This window comes from Aedes aegypti, chromosome 2, assembly GCF_002204515.2.
Source record: "Aedes aegypti strain LVP_AGWG chromosome 2, AaegL5.0 Primary Assembly, whole genome shotgun sequence".
In the NCBI taxonomy this organism is placed as follows: Eukaryota; Metazoa; Arthropoda; class Insecta; order Diptera; family Culicidae; genus Aedes; species Aedes aegypti.
The window spans coordinates 292053811-292074388 of record NC_035108.1 but is presented as its reverse complement, the minus strand read 5'-3'; positions in this window follow the sequence as shown (position 1 = coordinate 292074388).

The window sequence follows — 20578 nt, the reverse complement described above, 5'->3', positions numbered from 1 at the left end:
TATAATTTTGGAAATGTACATTAAAAACACCGTCTATTATCGAGAGAAGGGAAAATTGATTGATATAATATTGTTTCCAGCTTATCTCGGAAGGAGATCACGCGTTTGCCCCAAAAAAAGTATATGTTGAATATTGGCAGGTACTAAAATAATTATCATTCTAACAACACACCTGGAAAGAATTGTTAAAACAGCAAAGTATAAAAATGTCTAACAATTAGCTTTACTTAATAATAAAATTTAAAACAGTATAAATATAAAGAACAGCCTATTTTTAAAAGAAGGCAAAATTTAAACCAATAGAAGATTGGATGGAAGAATTATTGCGACAATGACTGGTTCCCTCGAAAAGTGGTGACAAGTAAGAACGATAAACAGTCAAAAGAAGGAAGTATTTTGTCATTGTCGACTATACACATGTTTGCAAAAATGCTGAAGACGGTATAAAGAAGGGTGCATATTAGATGGTCAGTTCGTTGACCACCCTGAAATGTATAGAGTTAGGACAATTATGAGTGCTAAAAAAGTTTCGAGGAAGTGGGTGAGTCTAGGAAACGGGATATTCGGGGAACTGGCGTTCGGGGAAGATTAGCACAACCCATCAAAGTAACTGCAGTATTCGATTTCTCTTTTCGCTAATAATTTGAGCAGATCAATGTTATCGATTGCCGCCCTTTTCTCAGTTGGAAACAAAACTACTTAAAAACTATAGCTCCAAAGAACAGCCAGATAAAAGAAGGAAAAATTTATTGAAAATTTAAATCAACATAATTATGGTTACATCATATTTAAGAAAAAAATAGAACAATTAAAAGAAGGGTAAATTTTGCTAAATATATAAAAATCTTCAGTGCAAAAATTTGTTCCACTAGCGAAACGCAAAAAAAGAATTAATATTTAAAGGAAGGGTAATTTTTGGATAAATAACAAAATACTATTGGCAATAACTTTCCTAATATGCTTAAATTTATTCAAGAGGGAATGGTTGTTGAAGAAACACCAGAAACATAAATTCTCATTTCTCAAAGCCGGCTGCTTCAAATTGCTTCATTTGTTCACAACATACTCGCGTTAATGTATCATTCCGAGGAGTGAATATTCGAATACGATAAAAATTCTGTAGCCTGAGAAATGAACGTGGGTTATGGTTAACGCGTCGGTCCCCCAAGCAACTTTGGAATATCTTGTTTTTTGAGTTTTTTTAAGAACTTGTGAAAAAATGGTGCAGAAATATCGAGAAACTTAAGAATTATCGCGGTTTGAATATTTTGTTGACGGTAAAAAATTAAGCTGCCGGTGAAGGGGTTAAATGCTCATATTTTCGGGTGACTTTTGTTGAATAACTAAGTCATACCACCGAATAACTAAACATAACATATACTTTGCAATTGGATTATATGGACAAATTGATGTGAAGTTTTGCGAAAAAGTTACACGTCTTCACAGTGAGAATCGAACTCACGACTCCCCGATCTCTAGTTAGGGCGCGTTACCCCTACGCCACGATAGGACTCATGGACGCAGATGTTAACCTTAATTCGATTTCAGCTCAATAATCACGTGGTCCTATTTCACAAAGTGCACCTCTTTCGGAAGAATTAGATGCCCATCTAAACGCATGAGTCCGTTGCTCGGTCGTTTGAGAACGTCGCGACCCATTGGAAGCCCACACAATTGAAATCTCAGCCAGTCGTTGGCGAGTGTGGTGTGTTATTTAGATACCAAAAAAATCTTGAAGAAAAAACTAGAGATCAGGGAGTCGTGAGTTCGATTCTCACCGAGAAGACGTGTAATTTTTTCGCGAAACTTCACATCAATTTGTCCATTTGATCCAATTGCAAAGTATATGAAATGTTTAGTTTTTCGGTACTTGCCAAACTTTCACTCGGCTGGTTAGCCGTAAATCACGAATCATAATTAATTAAAAACAAGTAAGTCAAACCTTTTTTTTTAACTAAATGTGTTGTATACAAAGTTTAAAAACATCTTAATAAGCTTCAAAATCATGTATAAAGATTCGTAATCGGTCAAGTCTTCATTAAGTATGGTCAAACAAAGATGTCTTTTTCAGTAAAGAGGTGGAATATTTGAAGAAAACTACTTTTAACAAAGTTTCGGTTATATTATAGTACTTTAATTTATTAAGAGTTCGGTGTTCAAACTATTCATAAATTTCATTTTGAAGAGAATAACGCTAAGAGCTTTGAAATTTGTTAGAAATTCATTAAATTATGAAGAATTCACTGAATTTCATTTTTTGCAACTTTCAGTTGTTTGCGCCATCACCCTATTGTAAAATTACATCTTTTCAATTCAAATGTACAGAATCAGATTGCGACTACTGAAAATCTAAGCCAAGGAATCGATAAAACCTAGTTGAGAAGATTACAAAAAAGATATAAACGTTTGATCGGTATTCGAACCTTGGTATAGAGAGTGAAGGTCGTACCCGGAACCTCTAGGTCATCTCACCATGCTGTGGGAAGTGAGTTTAATCTGCTGCAGGTATTGTCTTACTACTCGAAATGGGTTTCTTGGCTTCAATCGCATACGATTACTTTTTGATTTTTAACACATAGCCAAAATAACGTCGGCCGATATAACTGTATTTATTGCTGTGTATTGCATGGGCTTGAAGTAATTTGCACAAACCGGAGGTCACCATCTTAGATTCAAAAATGGCGTCAAACACCAATTTTCGGCATCTACTCATTGGTCTCGTTCTATAAATACCCACATTACATTGGTTCTCGTAAGTTAGAATTTGGAACGTAATATGTATGCTTAACAAGAAATTTGGCTGAAAAGTGAATTCAAAACAAATGTTATAAATGGTTGCTAAAATGTTATTCATGTAAGAGACTTTCACTCCAAATATTATGGAAACCAATTGAAATTTGGTACATATGGTTATTAGTTGTTTTTGACGTAAACATTGTAATATTTGATCGAACTTTCATTACATGGAACAAAAAAAATGGAAAAAAATCGTTTTTTTTGGACGCTAAAAAAATCAAATACGTAAAAAAAACCGTATTCTTGGTTTTAAAACTCGCATCATCTTCTCTGAAACACGTTCACATTAGGGTTTCAGCATAATTTCTAGTCGATAGTTCATTCTTACCAAGATTCAGCATTCCCGAAAATAAATTTATTTTTATGGCTCAAAAGAATTAAAAAATTGAAGCCGGAATTTTGTCACAATTTTTCAAATCTGGACCACTGCGTGGCATGCACTGAAGGCACAGCCAACGAAGGACATTATCACTAAGTGAGTGGTAATTAACGAAAAGTGTCTGAGAAATTCATTTCCCCTCGATTGTGCTCTCGGGAAAGGTGTGAAGGTGAGATATCGAACGACGTTAAGCATATTTAGCCCTCACACATGGCGTGTTTCAGGTGATGCTACATTAATTTCTTCCCACTTGGTGCGCGATAACACTGAAACGGCTGTTTGTTGAGAGTATTTGAACGATCATGGTTGATGACTTCAATTTACCCAAAACTGCATAAAAAAAATGTGTATGAATAATTCCAAAGTATTTATTCACCACTTGGCTGTCTCGTTTCATTGGAACATTTATCAATTTAGCACCTCACATCAGGATAATAAAATGTCTAATCTACAAAGTTATAAATTACAACAATAAAACCTCCCGAATCGGTTATCGAACTGAAAGCAACGAGCCCAAATCGAACCTGTCGAAGGAGCAACTGCTGGAACGGGATAAAACAAAGAACGAAACTGAATGAATTAAGAATCGAAACAATCTTGTTCTCTTATTTGGCTATATCAATCCCAATAATTTGACAAGTTGGCCCACCCAACAGACTGTACCGGGCGTACAACGATCCGGATGAAGATGACGGTGTTGAGCCGAACCCAGAAGAGATTGCATTCCGCATCGTGTTGGAATGCTGCCGCTTTGACATTTTATGGCCACGGAAAAGATTAAATTTCCGTTGAATATGTTTGTAAAAGGATTGGTCGCGGATAGTATGGGGTTCTGTATTCAATGAATGAATCAAACATATTAGAATACTACCAAAGTGATTAAACATGTGCACATTCAACCTAGGTTTAACATGAGTGAAACTGATGAAATTTCTATAGAACATGCTTTAAACAATCATTTTAAATTTCTTGTGTTTCCTACCTCACTACACAGCGAAAAATAAAAAGTAATATCACGCCATTTCAGCTTGTTGTCTCAGATATGGTGTACAATTACATTTTAAAAAGAACCTAGACTTAAATGCTTCCAGTGAACGATTTACCACCGCACTAGGCAACATAATTTAAATGCATAGCCCAGTGGCACAGTCGAAATACGTTCCTGACGAAAAGTTATCTGGACTGAAGCAGGAATCGAACCTACACTCCTTGACTCGATGCGGCAAAATGTTCGGTAACACTAACCGTATGGCCATGAATCTTACATCTTTCCAATACATAAAACTAGACGACGACTACTGAAATCGGGTTTTAGCAAACGAATCGGTTTAAGAAGTTAACAAAAAAGATGTTTGACTGAGATTTGAATTTTGATCTAGCAAGTCAGGTCATCTCACTACTTGAAATAAATTTCTTAGCAAGATGGATGTGATCGAATTAAATTACTTCCGATCATTGATACATTGATAAAACAAAAAATAAAACAAATTAATATTGGCGACGTAATTTTTGGCTATGCATTAATAATCAAACATAAGTGAATTTGATCCCATCCTATCAATAACAACATTCCGCCCAAAACATACTTGGAATCGATCGAAGAAAATGCCAAGAAACTCAATTCGAGTGGATACACAAAACTTGTACCAAACTGTCGGGTAGATGTACCGATAGTGGAGGTACTAAGCACGATTGAACTTCATTTATCCGCCTTAATTCAAGATGCTCAATTAATGTACATGTTAATGTTGTAACGGGAAGTAATAACCATTGACTTAATAAGAAAAATGAATTCATCGCAATAATCCTCGGCATGTCAGTGAAAAACAATACCTCCACTATTGGTACACTGTTCGTTTAGTTGCGGTATATTTTTAATTTGTGTTCCTATAGTTACGGTATCCGTTGTTTTCTTATGGGATCCACCACTATAGGAACACTTTACCGCAACAATTGGTACAAGCTAGTAAAGTTTTAGCAATTTTAGTTCTATTTCATCAGTTTTAAAGCAATTTGAATGCTCTTTTAAACTGTTCCGTGTATTAACAAGCCAATACGTCGATTGGCAGTGTCGGTTCTGTGGTGAATGTAATAAAATCAAAGAAAACGGCGCTACCGCAACTAAAGGAACACCCACAACTAAGGGAGCACTTACCCTACGCACTGGTGAGATAATCAAGATATATCGGACGCTGCTCTTACTCGCTAGACTAGGCTACAAATTGTGGTATAACTTCGACAAATCCATCGTTAACTTTTCAAACCGACTGTTATAATAATAATATAATAATTACTAGATACCGATTTTCAGTTGTTGCCGGCAGGTTATATGATTCAGTAGATTTAAAGCTGTATTTGCAGATACGATGAGATAATCGAATACTTCATCAAAATTGTATACACTGTGTGAAATCTGTATTGTAAATTAACTGTTCGACGGTGTAGAAATTATAGTTTTGCTTCTATTGTCCTATGAAATTGGACTTTGGGGTGATTGTAAAATGAAGCCAAACTTTGAATTTTCAAGTGCACAAGTCTGTAAAACCTGATAACGGTTCGCGTTGAAAATGGATCAAATTGCTTGCTTGCTGGTAGTGATCAAGCGGATAAATTTTCGTTCCGTAAAAATCGTAACTTGAGTATCGATGGGGAACAATTTGCACCCATATTGATTTTTAATGCGACACATACAAATTTTTACCACCACTTGTTGCGAATATATTTTTGAAGCCTTTCTGTAAAGAAAACTAATGACAATGAAGAACAGACGTTTAATTTTTGTTTTATATGCTCCGTTAGAGGGAATAGTGCACTAATCAATTCAATGCAATTGAAGTGGCCTTCGCTTCCATTCTTGCATCAAGTCTTTCCTTACGCCTGATACATAGGCAGTATGTTAACCATACCAGCAAGCCTCTCTGCCATAAAAATTACCCCTCATTATCACCCTTCCCGCATGAACTGGCGTCGACGCAGTGGTATATGCTGTGTACCGTGGGAGCCAGTTGAATGCATCATCAACTCCTTCCCCTTCTCCTCATTGGTCTGCATTCTGACGTGACAGGCACCATTGTTGGCTAAGAATAGAAGATCACCAGCACTTATACACTGAGGGTGTCTGTAAATCCCAAGCAGTCATCTAGTTGGTTCCTTGTGTAAGTGCAGCTGATCTGGCGCAAGCTTCTTTATACCAAACCCAACAACCTTGGATAATGGGTAACGTCTAATAAAAATTGTGGGCTTCGAAGCCGTGTGGTAAGCGGCGTCAATCATTTAGGTGTATTTTGCTACGGACTGTGGGTTCGATTCCCGCCGAAGTCGTAGAAAACTTTTCGTCCGACAAAAACTTTTTCACTAAGCCACTGACTGGTCGTTCAGCGTGTCTGTTGTTTAATGTTAGTTATGTTCAGTCTGTGCAGCCTATGGCTGAAGATGGTGTAAAATGTCTTTTTTAAATTCGAAGACGTATTTTTGCCGGAAGTCATGTTTGCTGATGCCTCCACAAGACCTTGCGATCTGCTAAACTTCACCTCCGTACCAAGTGTACCATGTACAAGACGCTGATGAGACCGGTAGTCTCCTATGGGTATGAGACGTGGATGATGCTAGAAAAGGACCTGCAAGGACTAGGAGTTTTTTAACGACTTGTGATTAGGACAATCTTTAGCGGAGTATGTGAGAACGACGTACAGTCACCCCACAGTTATGGATCAGCTAAGGGTCATTTTTAAGAACAAAATATGATTACAAATCATGTTGACCTTGTACAAAACAAAATTACCCGCCTGGCAATGCCGAATATAGTCGTTTTCGAGAATACACATCAAAATTCGCGATTATTTACGGAAAAGTGTCGATTTCGATAGAAATTTCCAACGTCGTCCATCCCACAGATGTGGATCAGTGGAACAGGAAGGTCCTTATTATGGATCAAATCGATTCATATTATGGATCAGAACACTATGAAAGCAATTTATCTGTGAACTAAACAAATGGTGTGTTACTGAAAGTATACATTTAGGCGTTTCCTTCGGAATCGTCTTATCGTTGAAACATAACTGTGGTACGGGTTTGAATGCCCCACAATTATGAATCAACGATTCTATGAATACGGAAAACATTTTATTTCATACGGACGAAAAAAATATGCTAGAAGATTTATGGTTGATTGCAATGCTGTACAGAATTATGGTTCATGTAGATAAAATGTGTTCTGCGTAATTGCAACTCTATTTGATGAGATATTCTCCATTTAAGCCAGCTTTGATCCATATCTGTGTGCTATCCATAACTGTGGGGTGACTGTATGAAGGAGAAGCATGAACCATGCACATGCGCAACTCTACGGTGGACCCGGTATCTAAAATGTCGCCAAATCAGGAAGCGAACAATGGGCGGGACACGTTGTGTGAATGCCGGACAACATTACCGCAAAAATGGTGCTCGCCTCAAATCCAGCCGGTACAAGATGAAGGGGAGCGCAACGAGCTAGGTGGATTGACTAAATGGAGCAGGATCTTGGAAGTTGTGGTAGCTAGAGTTGATTGATTGATTTTATATAAGCGTGCATGTGCGATTTAGGCGTGCATGCTTTATATGAGTATTAATGTTTAGTCATGTATGTTTCATTTAAGCGTGTTAGAATTGACAGCTAGAAAGCTCGAAAAAGCGCGCACAAGACTGAACATTCGTGTCTCGTGATCGAGACCTCAGTTTAGTGAAAGATTTTGTGGCGAGCGGTTGTGCTGGCTTGTACCTAGCACATCCGTGTTCGGCCGATGGCGGAATCGGCCGAAAGTGGAGTGAAAGTTCGGATTCGGATACTACAGAAGTGTGGGGCGATCGAGAAATTGGATGATAGCAGCCATGGACCGAGTTAGTTGGCGTAACATTGTGGCGCAAGTCATGTCTTGAAGGACGAAGCACCATCAAAAGTAAGTAAGTGGAAAGAAAAGACTGAGATACCCTATTAGTGGGGAAATGTTCATAAAGTGTACTGCTGCTGTGAGAAATAACAGAACATCGCTTTTTGCTATAAGAAGGTAAACACAGTTAAACATCTGTATTGCTGACGACCATACATTTCGTTGTTGTTGTTGTTGATATTCGAATCATTCGGTTTCAGAAGTAAAATAGAATTCAGTGCACTTTATACTCACTACATTTAAGCTTCTCTGATCTGTTAATGAAATTATGAGACCATTTGATCTTGAGCCGTCCCGTAAGTCGGAGTCAAACAATTCTAAATGTTTTCTTAATTAATATCTGAAAGTGTCTTTACTGTAAAAGTTTATAATTAAATATTAAATTAAGTTATTACTATTTGGCGACGACGAAACTGTTAGCGCTGCTGTTTTGCCTTATGAAAAAGCAAGTTTCGCTTTTTGTGCTTTAGAGCAGTGAGTAAGTTGTTCATAGAATTTCTTTGAAGTGAGGTAAGATTTAGAGAAGCATGTGCCGCAGAAAGTTGTTATAAAACGAAACATAAAACAAATTTTGATTTGCATATTGAAAAATTGTGAAAAACTTATAATTTGATTTAGTTTATTAGCGAGGTACTAACTCCATTTTGTTTAGTATCTTCCAGTAGGTATTGCTCTTTTAGCATTTGGCGTTCTTGCTGGTGCACTCATTCAGCTGAGAACAAAAAGGCTGGATCAAGGTACCTGTAATACTGGATTCTCACTGAAGGAGTGAGATACGAGCGTACAAGTTCTGCGGTGAGAGTCAAGCTGCTTGTGGCGAAAGTTCGGTGAGAGAGCGAGAACTTGTGAGAAGACTGAGGAAGAGAGCCAAGCTGAACTGAAAGTGAGAAGTGATATCTCGCGGAACATTACTAAAGGACCTATGTACAAATGAGAGATTCTCTTCTCTCTCGTTCTCTTTCGATTATAACAGTGGAATACTAAAGATTTTGGGAAGTTTTTCACTATAGATCGAAAGTCAATTTCCTTGACTAGCGTTTCATACAAAAAACGCAACAGAAGAGGTTAATGTGACACAGTTATTAATGAAAGAGAAAGTAAACAAAGAGAGTCTCTCAATGTTAGATAGGTCCTTTAGTAATGTTCCGCGAATTTTGAGAAAATAACGACAGTTTTGGATCTACTGCAAACCAAGGAGCTTCGTCAATAGTCCAGAAGTAATCATCTGATGGATGAGCATTGGTGATTCACAATTGGTAGCTCTGGACGTAAGTTGCTGCATCGGTGAATATTATTTTTGTTTTGAACATTCATGCAGTGCAATTTGAACAAAGTAACAGCAGAAACTAAAAAGTCCTGGTTAATTTAATTGAGCGGCAATGATGTGTTTGATGAAATTAAGCTTTTATTCCCACATCAATGTTACACCAACAAAATATTGACGATATATGACGATATTATAAAGAAATTGAAAACCCGATTTGATAAAACTGACCCTATACTGATGAAGCGATACCATTTTTATAAAAGATCTCAAGGACACAACGAAACTGGCGATAAAGTTTTTTTTCTAGCGATAAAGCTTCAGAAGGAAGGTTGCAATTTTGAAGATTTGAAAAACGAAACAATTCAGGACAAGCTGATTTGAGGTTTGATTGAGATAGAGATTTACAACATAAATTGTTAATGGAAGATGAAATTGATTTGGCTACAGTAGAGAAAACAATCGTCAGTGCTGAATTAGCTGCAAAAAAAAAAAGCTATACATGAGAATATTGAAGGAACTTCGAGTGTACTGTCAATACAGTGCTCATACTAGACGTGATGGGCGTAAAAGAAATAACCATTTTAATGCTGTGTGCAATTATTGCAAACGTAAAGGGCACATTCGTAAGCACTGCCGTTTACAAAATAAAAAATACTGTTGAATTCGTTGAAAATGAGCAAAATACAATGGAATCTGCTAACACCGACAAATTCAACAGAATGCGGCTTCAGGACTCTAGTAATGAATCAGACATTAGTTGCATGAAAATAGGAAGTATAAACCGTGTAGCTGATCCTTGCTTAGTAAGTTTAATGATGGAAATCGTTACTGGATCAACAGTGGCAGTGATTAGCGAGGTTCTGTATAAGAAACAATTCCGCTCTATTCCTATTTTGGATTGCACTAAAAGACTGGTAGTAGGAAATGGTGCAAAACTACCATTATTAGGACAAACCATTGTTCAGGTTAGTTTAAACGGCCGTACTAGCTTAGAAAAATTTAAAATTTAAAAAAAGCTAGATTTCGTTCCACTACAAGGAACAAATTTTATCCTGACTGGAAAAATAATTTTGCAACTGCAGAAACAGTATAAATCTTGAATGCTGAGAGCGAGTCAAATGATACAGTTAATATGATTAAGCAAAAGTATTCAAAGATTTTTAGTAAAGATTTTTCCAAACCCATTGCAGATTATGAGGCAGATTTAGTTTTCAAACCAGGGCAACCAATATTTAAAAAGCATACCAGCTGCCTGACAAGATACAAGACAAGTTCATAGAACATTTGGATATGTTAGAAAATCAAGGTGTTATCACTCAAATACGAGCAAGTGAGTGTGCGTCACCTGTGATAGCAATACCTACTAAGGATGGAGAGATAGGAATGTGAATAGATTGGAAAGTTTCCCTCAATAAAATTCTGATTCCCAATATTTATCCCTCCCACTTGCATCTCTAGCAGGATGTAGTCTTTTGCTCACTTGATCTAGCTGGAGCATACCCACACTTGAAGTTATCTAAACGTTTTAGAAAATTCATTGTTATGAATACAGAAAAAGGATTGTATACATACAACAGATTACCTCAGGGCGCTAGAAGCGCTGCTGTATTTCAATGAGTAATGGACCAAATTTTAAAAGGAATAATTGGAGTTTGCTGTTATTTAAATGACGTGCTTATAGCGGGAAGAACATTCGAAGAGTGCCTTGCAAAACTAGAACAAATGTTACAGAGATTGTCTAATGCTACTATTAATTTTTTGTTAGATCTTTATAGTAGCTTGGACATTTGATCACTTCAAATGGTTTGATGCCTTCACCTGAAAAATTATCAACTATTACAAACGCGAAAGTTCCACAAAATGTCTCATAGTTGAAAGCTTTTTTAGGACTTATCAACAATTACAATAAATTTATTCCGCATCTATCTTCAAAGTTACGATGTTTAGCTCGTACAAGCTCGTATCCAAATATTCTATTGGCAGGTACGAAGATACTCTATGCCCTGGGAAGTCGAGAAAATTTCCAACCCGAAAAGATCCTCGACTCGACCGGTGGGATTCGAACCCACGACCCTCACCTTGGTCTTGCTGAATAGCTGCGCGTTTACTGCTACGGCTATCTGGGCCCCAATATTACGTAAACTTTAAATGAGCATTGCAGTAATTAACTCAAAGCATACTTCCACAACTTTACCGTGAACATTCAAGGTGCGCATTTTATTCTATCAAAACGATTTTTTACAATACTTGAATCGTCTATGTCTATCACGCCATTTTCGTCCACAACATCACACCACCACTCGCCTAAGCTATCAAGCTGCCAAGCAGTCTGGCAAGTGTTTTGACTTCCAGGAACGCATTAGAGCCCGCTTCTTCTTTCTGTCCCATATTCCAATCCGTTCTACCCAAATCATCCCGATCACCGATAGCATCAGTCGCCTGACCAAATGCACAATACTCGGCTCGTAATCTCCTTAACCAAATCACCGACTTTTTACTTTTTTCCACACTTGATGACGACTTTTCGAATGCTCCCATTGTCAGGCTTCGTTACATTGTAATAAATTTCGGAAAAAACGCCTAATTCTCGACAACAGAAAAACGAACCCCAAATCAGTGACGGGTCGCTGCTGCTTCTGCCTGCTTTATCCAGCTTTAAGGCCGTATCACGGTATGCTCTGAAGTAGACTTCCATTGTTTGGCAGGCGATAAAATAAATATCTTAAGAGCGTCCTTTCGGGTTGATTCCTAGATCAAGCTGGGACGATTCTATTCATTTCAAGTTGGCCGGTTGATTTAATGACCCGGGTCGCGCTTTTCCACGAGGTTATTTGTATTCGTTGGAAACTATCAAAAAGTGGAGATACGAGCGCTTTTTTTGTAGGGAATCAAGAACTAGGAAGGCGCGGATACTTTTGTTGTCCAAGTGTGTCCATTTGAATGCGGGAAGGTGTTCTATGATGAAGTATGTGTGGAAGACGCGATTAGGAGTTTTTTTTTCTATTCCTCTGTCGATTGAAAGGAATCAATTGAAAAGGGTATCAAAACATTCGTTTCGAGGCCTATTGTGTAGATGCACTTCTGTCCAGGGCTTGGAATCCGTTTTGCTTCATTGCTAGGCGGGGGGTGGGAAGAAAAGAATTTGTTTTCCAAACTTTTATAAAACAGCTGTAAATATTATTATTTGAACAAATTCCACGAGGGAAAAGACAATTAAGAATTTATCGCTTGTCCTTTGTCGTATCCGACTGTTTTGGAGACGTTATAGAATTGTGGACGTTTTTAGATACATGTGTACATTTGCTCAATTTGTTTGACTTTCGAACCCTTGAGTCCATGTTTTTTTATCTGTCCCTCTGATATGTGATTCAAATGTTTGAATTTTTGTTTCACTTTCGCGGACGGATCTTATCAAGTTCATTACTATCTTACCTACTTTAAATGGTTTAAAAATGATCAAACATTTGTAACTTTGAAGTCACCTAATACCTATCATTCTCATGAATTGTCCTGTAGAGTAAGGTGGGGCAAAAGTTCGACCTTAGTGGTATAATCAAAGTTTCCAGGCAAACAATAACAGTTAAAACAAAACAAATACCATACAGTGAACCTTCAACATATTGGCTATAATTTTGCTGAACAAACTTGTGTCAAAATATTTACCCATTTTTAGTTAGAACAGTTTCAAAATTGATTGTCTTATTCGAACTTTTGCCTCACCGGTGGGGCAAGAGTTCGAATCTAGTGTGGGGCAAAAGTTCGCTGAATAAAACACAAAATATCGTGATATTATGCATGGCCCCGCTGATTCGAACTTTTGCCCCACTATGGGCCAAAAATGGTTTTCAAGCATTTATGCAAAAACTAATACACCTAGAGCAACCTTATGATAGGCCAGGAACGCCCCTACATAAAATATTGAAAAAGATTTTATCTTTAATTGGTTTCATGAAACGAAAGTTTGACCAAAAATTACAATATTCGCGTCGAAAAACAACAAATAGCCATAAATTTTCCAAATCGCAATCGATTTTCATGATATTTGCACAGTTAAAAATAATGAAGATTACACGTCATGTAGACTTCATTTATGCGATGTAAATATGACGTCATGTAAATTTATGTTTGAAATAATGTAAAAATGTGTTATATGTCATGTAATCACTCAGGATCCTGCTAGATTACATGATATATAATTGAAGTTTACAGGACATATCATGTAAAAATCCATGATATTCCACGCTCCAATTATGTGCATTATATGTCTCATAAATTTACACGTTTCGTTCGAACTGTGTGGATTTAAAGTCTCTTACTTGAATAGCATTCGAACCACCATGACATTTATAAGATTTGTTTTGAATTGAGCTAGAAATCTTAAAAAGAAACTCTTACCCCACTCGAACTTCTGCCGCACTTTACTCTATCTCAAAAGATATCATTTATATTTCTTTAACCATCCTTGTGCAGTGGGGACATTCATGGGCCCATTCACAAATTTCATAACGCTGAAGGGGGTGGGTGGGTGTCCTCTTGCTGTTACGGCTCATACAAAATTTGTAAAATGTTCATACAAAAAGCGTTACGAGGGAGTGGGTGGGTGTCGAAAATGACCATTTTTGGCGTTATGAAATTTGTGAATAAACCCCATTCTTTTATTTAGTTAACATCTAAACAGATAACACTGAATCAACAATTTCACGCCACAATTTTCGGATCGTGACCACATCTCTCCATTCTAGATTCTGCCCCACGCTCTCCAAATCGATACGCACTTGATCCGCCCAACTAGCTCGCTGCGCTTCACGCCTTATTGTACCAACCGGATCCAAAGCGAACACCATCATTGCAGGGTTGCTGTCCGGCATTCTTGCTACATGCCCTGCCCATCTTATCCTTCCAGCTTTGGTCACCTTCTGGATATTTGATTCGTCGTTGAGTTGGCCGTACATGGTACATTTGGTGCGGGTGTGAATCTTTTTTGACCACAGCTTCTTGTGGAGGCAATAGTAGGCCCGATTTCCACTGATGATGCGTCTTCGTATTTCACGCCTAACGTTATTGTCAGCCGTCAGCAATGATCCAAGGTAGACGAACTCGTCGACCACCTCGAACGTATCCCCGTCTATCGTAACACTGCTACCTAGGCGAGCCCTGTCGCGCTCGGCCCCATCAGCTAGCATGTACTTTGTGTTGGTCGCATTCACTACCAGTCCAACTTTTGCTGCCTCGCGTTTCAAGCGGGTGTACAGGTCTGTCACCTTTTCAAATGTTCGGCCGACAATGTCCATATCATCTGCGAAGCAAAAAATTGACTGGATCTCGTAACAATCGTACCCCGGTTGTTGAGCACGGCTCTCCGCATAACACCTTCTAGCGCAATATTGAACAACAGGCACGGGAGTCCATCACCTTGTTGTAGCCCCCGGCGGGATCCAAATGAACTGGAATGTTCGCCTGAATCCTTCACACAATTTTGCACACCTTCCATCGTCGCTCTTATCAGTCTGAGCTTCCCGGGAAAGCTGTTCTCGTCCATGATTTTCCATAGTACTACTGCCACACAATAGTGTTCTAAGACAGGTGTTGTATAGGGGATAAACTAAATAATTGAGTTAGGCGAAATTTTTCCTGAATGCAAATGCTAGAAACTTTTTAAAAAATGAATAAACTTGGATGCATCCAGAAGCATTCGACGGAGAATTCTGTCTAGTTTCAGCAACTTATTTGAACATGTATATTTGTTTGATGTTTCTGGTTTTCTGAGCTCATGTCTTAATCACATTTTTTCTTTTGCTTTTATTTTTGTGAGGTGTGAAGTTGTATCCATGTTCACGATTTTTCTTGGAAACTGCAACTAATTAAACTTGAATGGCTCATTGTCGTTTGTTTGGTTGATAAATACTGCGCATTACGTACCATTGGTACCTTACGTACCTGAAGGAATAAAATAGACCCCTTCGTGTGGTCCTTAACTTTCCGCCCTATCCCTAGCTCCTCGTGGTAATGGCCGGGGTTCAAACAACCTAAGAGAAGATCGGGTAATCAACCCAGATGAGAACTTTGGTCGTGTGCTGACAGGGAAAGACCCCCACCCTCACTCACACGGTTTGTTTCTGCAAACCTTGAGCGTTTGTTCCCCAAGTCAGGGGCGGCTGATCATCGTCCGAGTGCCAGAGAAGAACTCTAAGCTAAACTGTGCTCTATGGCCCTCCAAACATTAGGGAGAACGTTCTTCCGGAAATCAAGGGGGTTTGTGTTAGGCTCTGCAAGCGAGCCGTAAAAAAACATCAGCACAGGAATATTTATGATTGAAGGCTTTGAACCACTTTATTCTTTCAGGTGTACAAGGTACCCAATGGTACGCGATGCCCAGCATTTACCAACCTGTATAACAACATTGATTCACATACACATATACGGCTCCACTTTGCTACATGCTACACGAGCCTTCGTATGGACCCTCAACATAGGCTTTACAATACACATCTTCCATTTTCGGTATGAAACACTCGTCAAAGCTACCATCAAGAGCAATGTGATTGGTCCAAATCGGTCTGCTACAATTAGTGGGACTCTTATGCGTAGAAATTCCCCCAAAACGCGGTATTTCTAGGCCTAACCGTCCCGCTTTGAATTGCATAGCAAAAATCAAATTCTTTCGCTTAAACCAATTCTTGACTATGAAGAACACCCATTGCCTCAAGAAATTATTCAAATTTGTCATAACCTTCACAAATACGAAGCATAAATGTGCGAAAATCTTTAATCGCGTAATCTCGGTATCATATTTTGGAACATGAGATATTTATGCGTATAACGGCAGTATACGCATGCAAAAATGGTCATTGGCATATTACGCTCTCAGTTAATAACTGTGGAAGTGCTCATAAGAACACTAAGCTGAGAAGTAGGCTCTGTCCCAGTGAGGACGTAACGCCAGAAAGAAGAAGAAGAAGAAGAAGTGTCTTCTAAAAACATTACCGTAATCCGGGGTAACATTGATCATTTTTTTTTAGTTTTTCTTAAATTTTTCATTTCATAATACAAATGTTACAAGTTTCATATTTTTAAAACAAGTACTGGTTCCCACCGCTCCTAACTATGTACTTCATTTTGTTTTTCGAAAGATTTGATTATGTTTAAATAAATGTTTTAAGTGATTTTTTTTATTCAGCTGATATGGGGTAACATTGATCACCCAAGTAAACAACGTTCGCTAATATTGGAAATGTCGTTACTTACTAAAATCAGGGCCCCTGAAGCCGAATATGAAGACCAAACTCTTACAAGTCATTTACTTTTTGAGTTATTTCAAAATTAAAAACACCTTGAACCGCGTAATACGCCTAAAAGTAGGCAATTTCCTCAGGAAATTCTACATTCGTAATAGTAATTAGTTAATGTTGCCTAATTGAATAAACTTATGAAAGGTTTGACAACGGAATCGTTTTCGGCGATGCCATTTTTAGTAAGAACCGCATTTTCCTTGATCACATCGTCTGCAGAACTCATGTGAGACATGAATTTTCGGTAGTGTCAGTGAAAATGATAGAAATCATTGGTTCAAAAAGTTGACAAATTTGCGCATGAACTAAACGCAATTTTGGCAAAAACCTTAATTATCATTAGCCTTATGAATGCACGAAATAGAGGCACCATTCATGGTTCGAAAATGTTTTATCAATAAATCTTTATTTGAACGTTTAACAAGATGAGTCATCCCGATCAATGTTACCCCGTTGATCAATGTTACCCCGGATTACGGTACTTCAGAAAAAAAGTTGATTGCAAACTTGTGTTCCTACCTATTTTTATGTTTGCAAACAAGTTAAGGGTCGTAGCTGCTTTCAACCATTCTATGCTTGTTACTTTAATGAATGTCATGCTATAAGAATACCTAACAATAATAATTGGTCTGAATCGTAAAAAAATACATTGCCACTATAACTGGATCAACCACCCTAACATGTGAGCCGAAACATAACATAAAAACAAATATTCATTCCAGAAACATAATGATAAAATTAATTTATTTAACAAAAAGTATTCATGGATATTATGTAAAATTAGCTAAAATTGATTTTGAAATAAGAAACAGGCAACTCTTTCACTCGGTACCGAGTGACATTTCTGCTGATGGTCGAATTGTTCGATAAGGTAGCATTTGCGGCAGTGCTATGATACACAAATCGTTTTTCTCTGCTGGAATCATCCACATTATCTAGTTGGTAAGATGTATCTTCCAAAGCATCAAACTCCACAAATATATTTTCTTTACTGGAGTCATCCAAGTTGGTCATTTGATCAGATGCTTCTTCCGATGAGTTGACTTCCACACAATAACATCTCGTCAAAGGCTTCCTCGTTGTAGTACACGGAGCTCCCGTTGACTCCACAGTCGTTGTTGTAGTTTCCGTTTTAGTAGTACTTGTCGATGTTGAACTTTGTTCAGTTGTCGTTGAAGTAGTGGTTGGAAGGGTTGAAGTGGAGCACATTGGGGTAGTAGTTGGGATCGTCACTTGGTTATCACAGGTTGTAGTTTGAGAGTCACACTTAGAATTATGTTTACACAAACAACCTCCATCATTTGCGCATGATTCACACTTCTCATTAGAATGATTTGTCTGATAAAAACAATCAGTTTGAATAGCTTTGCTGCTACCAGGCATGACAACCGATTCGCATTTCAGTCGCTTCTCAGGATTCCTATGATGAATAATCATTCGATCCTCTTGATGCCGTTTGATTGACTGAAAATCGTATTCCCTAGAGTCTTCACTATTTTCACCAGCACCTACGACTTCATCGTCAAGCATCACACTATCGCAATGATCACCCATCCAAAGCAACTGCAGAGATTTCCCATTGCTGTACGCTCGTGGGCACAACTTCTCCTTTGCAATTCCGTCTCCGATACAAAGTAGATAACGAGGAGATATCTTTCCTACCGGTACGAATCGGACTCCGGAATGACACTTTTCGGTGTGAACCAACGAATTGGTATTGTACAAAAACCATCGACTTTCACCGGTAGAACGTTGGCAACGACGCCTCGAGGGATCGAACATTGCTTCTTCAGGGCACTGAAATTCATACGCCGTTCCCAATATACACCTGTAGTAGCGATTCGTATGGTAATCGTTTTTGAACACCACATCCAACCGTTTATTCTTCTGGGGACAGTTGTAGCTCGGTCGCGATATTGCCTTTTCTAAGACCCGGACAGTTTTCCTACTGGTAACGATACTAACCGCGAGAAGTAATAGAACTACTGAACTCTTCGTAACGTACATCTCTGCCAGAGGATTACCCAGTAATGCATCGTGGATTAAACAACTTGCTATCAACAAAGCTTAGATATTGTGTAACTGTTCCGATTTCTGAGCTCAACGCATGAATGTTCGTGCTCTAAGTGATGACCGGTTAACATTAGATACAACACGAAAACAATCAGCGCACGGGAATGCACGTACACGTGTAGTTTTCTGCGAAGTGTTAGCAGAACGATGCAACACGTTTTGAGGCGTGAAGCACAAAATTAGAAAAAAAAAGTGTGACTCATCATACCGGCATTTACCGTGTCTGCCAATTGATGCCTTTTTTAGCCTAGAGTACAACTTTGGCATATTTCTATTTGTCAGGAAAATATGCCAACTGGAAACATTTGTTAAATATATCAACTAAGAATGATAAGCCACTTTCTGGAAATTTATTGATGAGAATTTTTTTTTAACAATAGTTCTTACTTTTCCCCAATCTGCCTCCCAGGAATTTTCGAAAACGTTCTCTTGATTGAGAATGTTTTCAAAATCCTGAGTAAATTGATTTTCTATTCGACTAGTGAGTCGTAAATACAAATTGTGCACGCTTTCAAACTGCATAACAAGTTTTTGAGCTTTTTCACAATGTGTTAGTAATAATTTGTTTTCCTCTTTCAATGCCGAAATTGGCGTCTGAAGTTTTTTCAGAATTTTTGATAATTTCCAAAAGGTTTAATAGAGAAATTTTATTTTCAAAATTTTCATTTCTTTATTGTGAAAATTGTTTTTTAATTTCTTTCTGCAGATCCTGCCATATAATTTTCATAGCTTATCCAAGCTGCTCTTTTTGAACAATATAAATGTTTAAAGTTGCATTACGATTGAACTTAATGAATATTATTCGATTGATTGTACATTATTTGCATCGTACATCAAAGAGAAATATCACATAGTCATTCATTAGTGCAACATTTGAAAACACACTACCACCACTATTGAAGCTATCACCACAAAGAGAGCGTTTACCCTAATGACTCCATTATGATAACTTTACTTGTATTAAACCCTCGCCGTTTCTCGACCATAGTAACTCCATGTGTAAAGCAAAGACATTGATATATGGATAAGCTATTATCAATCTAAATCAAAAGCGGAACTATTGGCTGGCGAATATTTAAATAATATAACCTCACGATAGTCACAGAGCACTGCCCGGCGAATAAAATGCACACTTATTTTCGTCATATTTATAAGAACATTTTTATTAGAAAACTCTCCAAAAACACAACATATGTTTCTATCTCCAAATACCGAAGGAATGTTTCGAGATTGATATCTCCAAATTAATAATATTGAAAATCATCTATCAAATCGATCGCCAAAGATCCGTCCAACGTGGTAGAAATCACAAAGGACTTCCCATCGCCCATCGCTCGATTCAAATCCGAAGAATGACGATGACGTTGCGATGAAATTCCTAGACAAGCCGACTGCTGCGTGGCCAAAAGATCGGAATTCAAACACCAAACAAAATAGTTCCTTCGCGGTTCAACAAGTTGCCCGGTTCCATGTGTGCGGTCAACTCCATTGGCCACCGCTGCGGATCATCGTTTTCTCCCCCATAAGTGGATAATGATGGCCCATCGAGTCCCGGACAATTCGAACCAATCGAAGCGAGGTTCAAACTGCGCGATGATGAGCCAATCGATCGATAGCCCGGAATGGACTCGAAATAATTGAATGACTTGTTGAAATGGACGGCTCGTTTGAATTGATCGGTCGTGGTCGGAGAGCATCGCATGCCGGTCGATCGGATAAATTAAGCATCTTTGTTTGCGAACAATGATGTGATCGTTGAAAAATTTGAATCGATTAATAGCGTATCTTTGCCGCCGATCGCGCGATCGGTCAATAGTTTTTTTTGGGAAGGGGGGATCACGATGGGCTT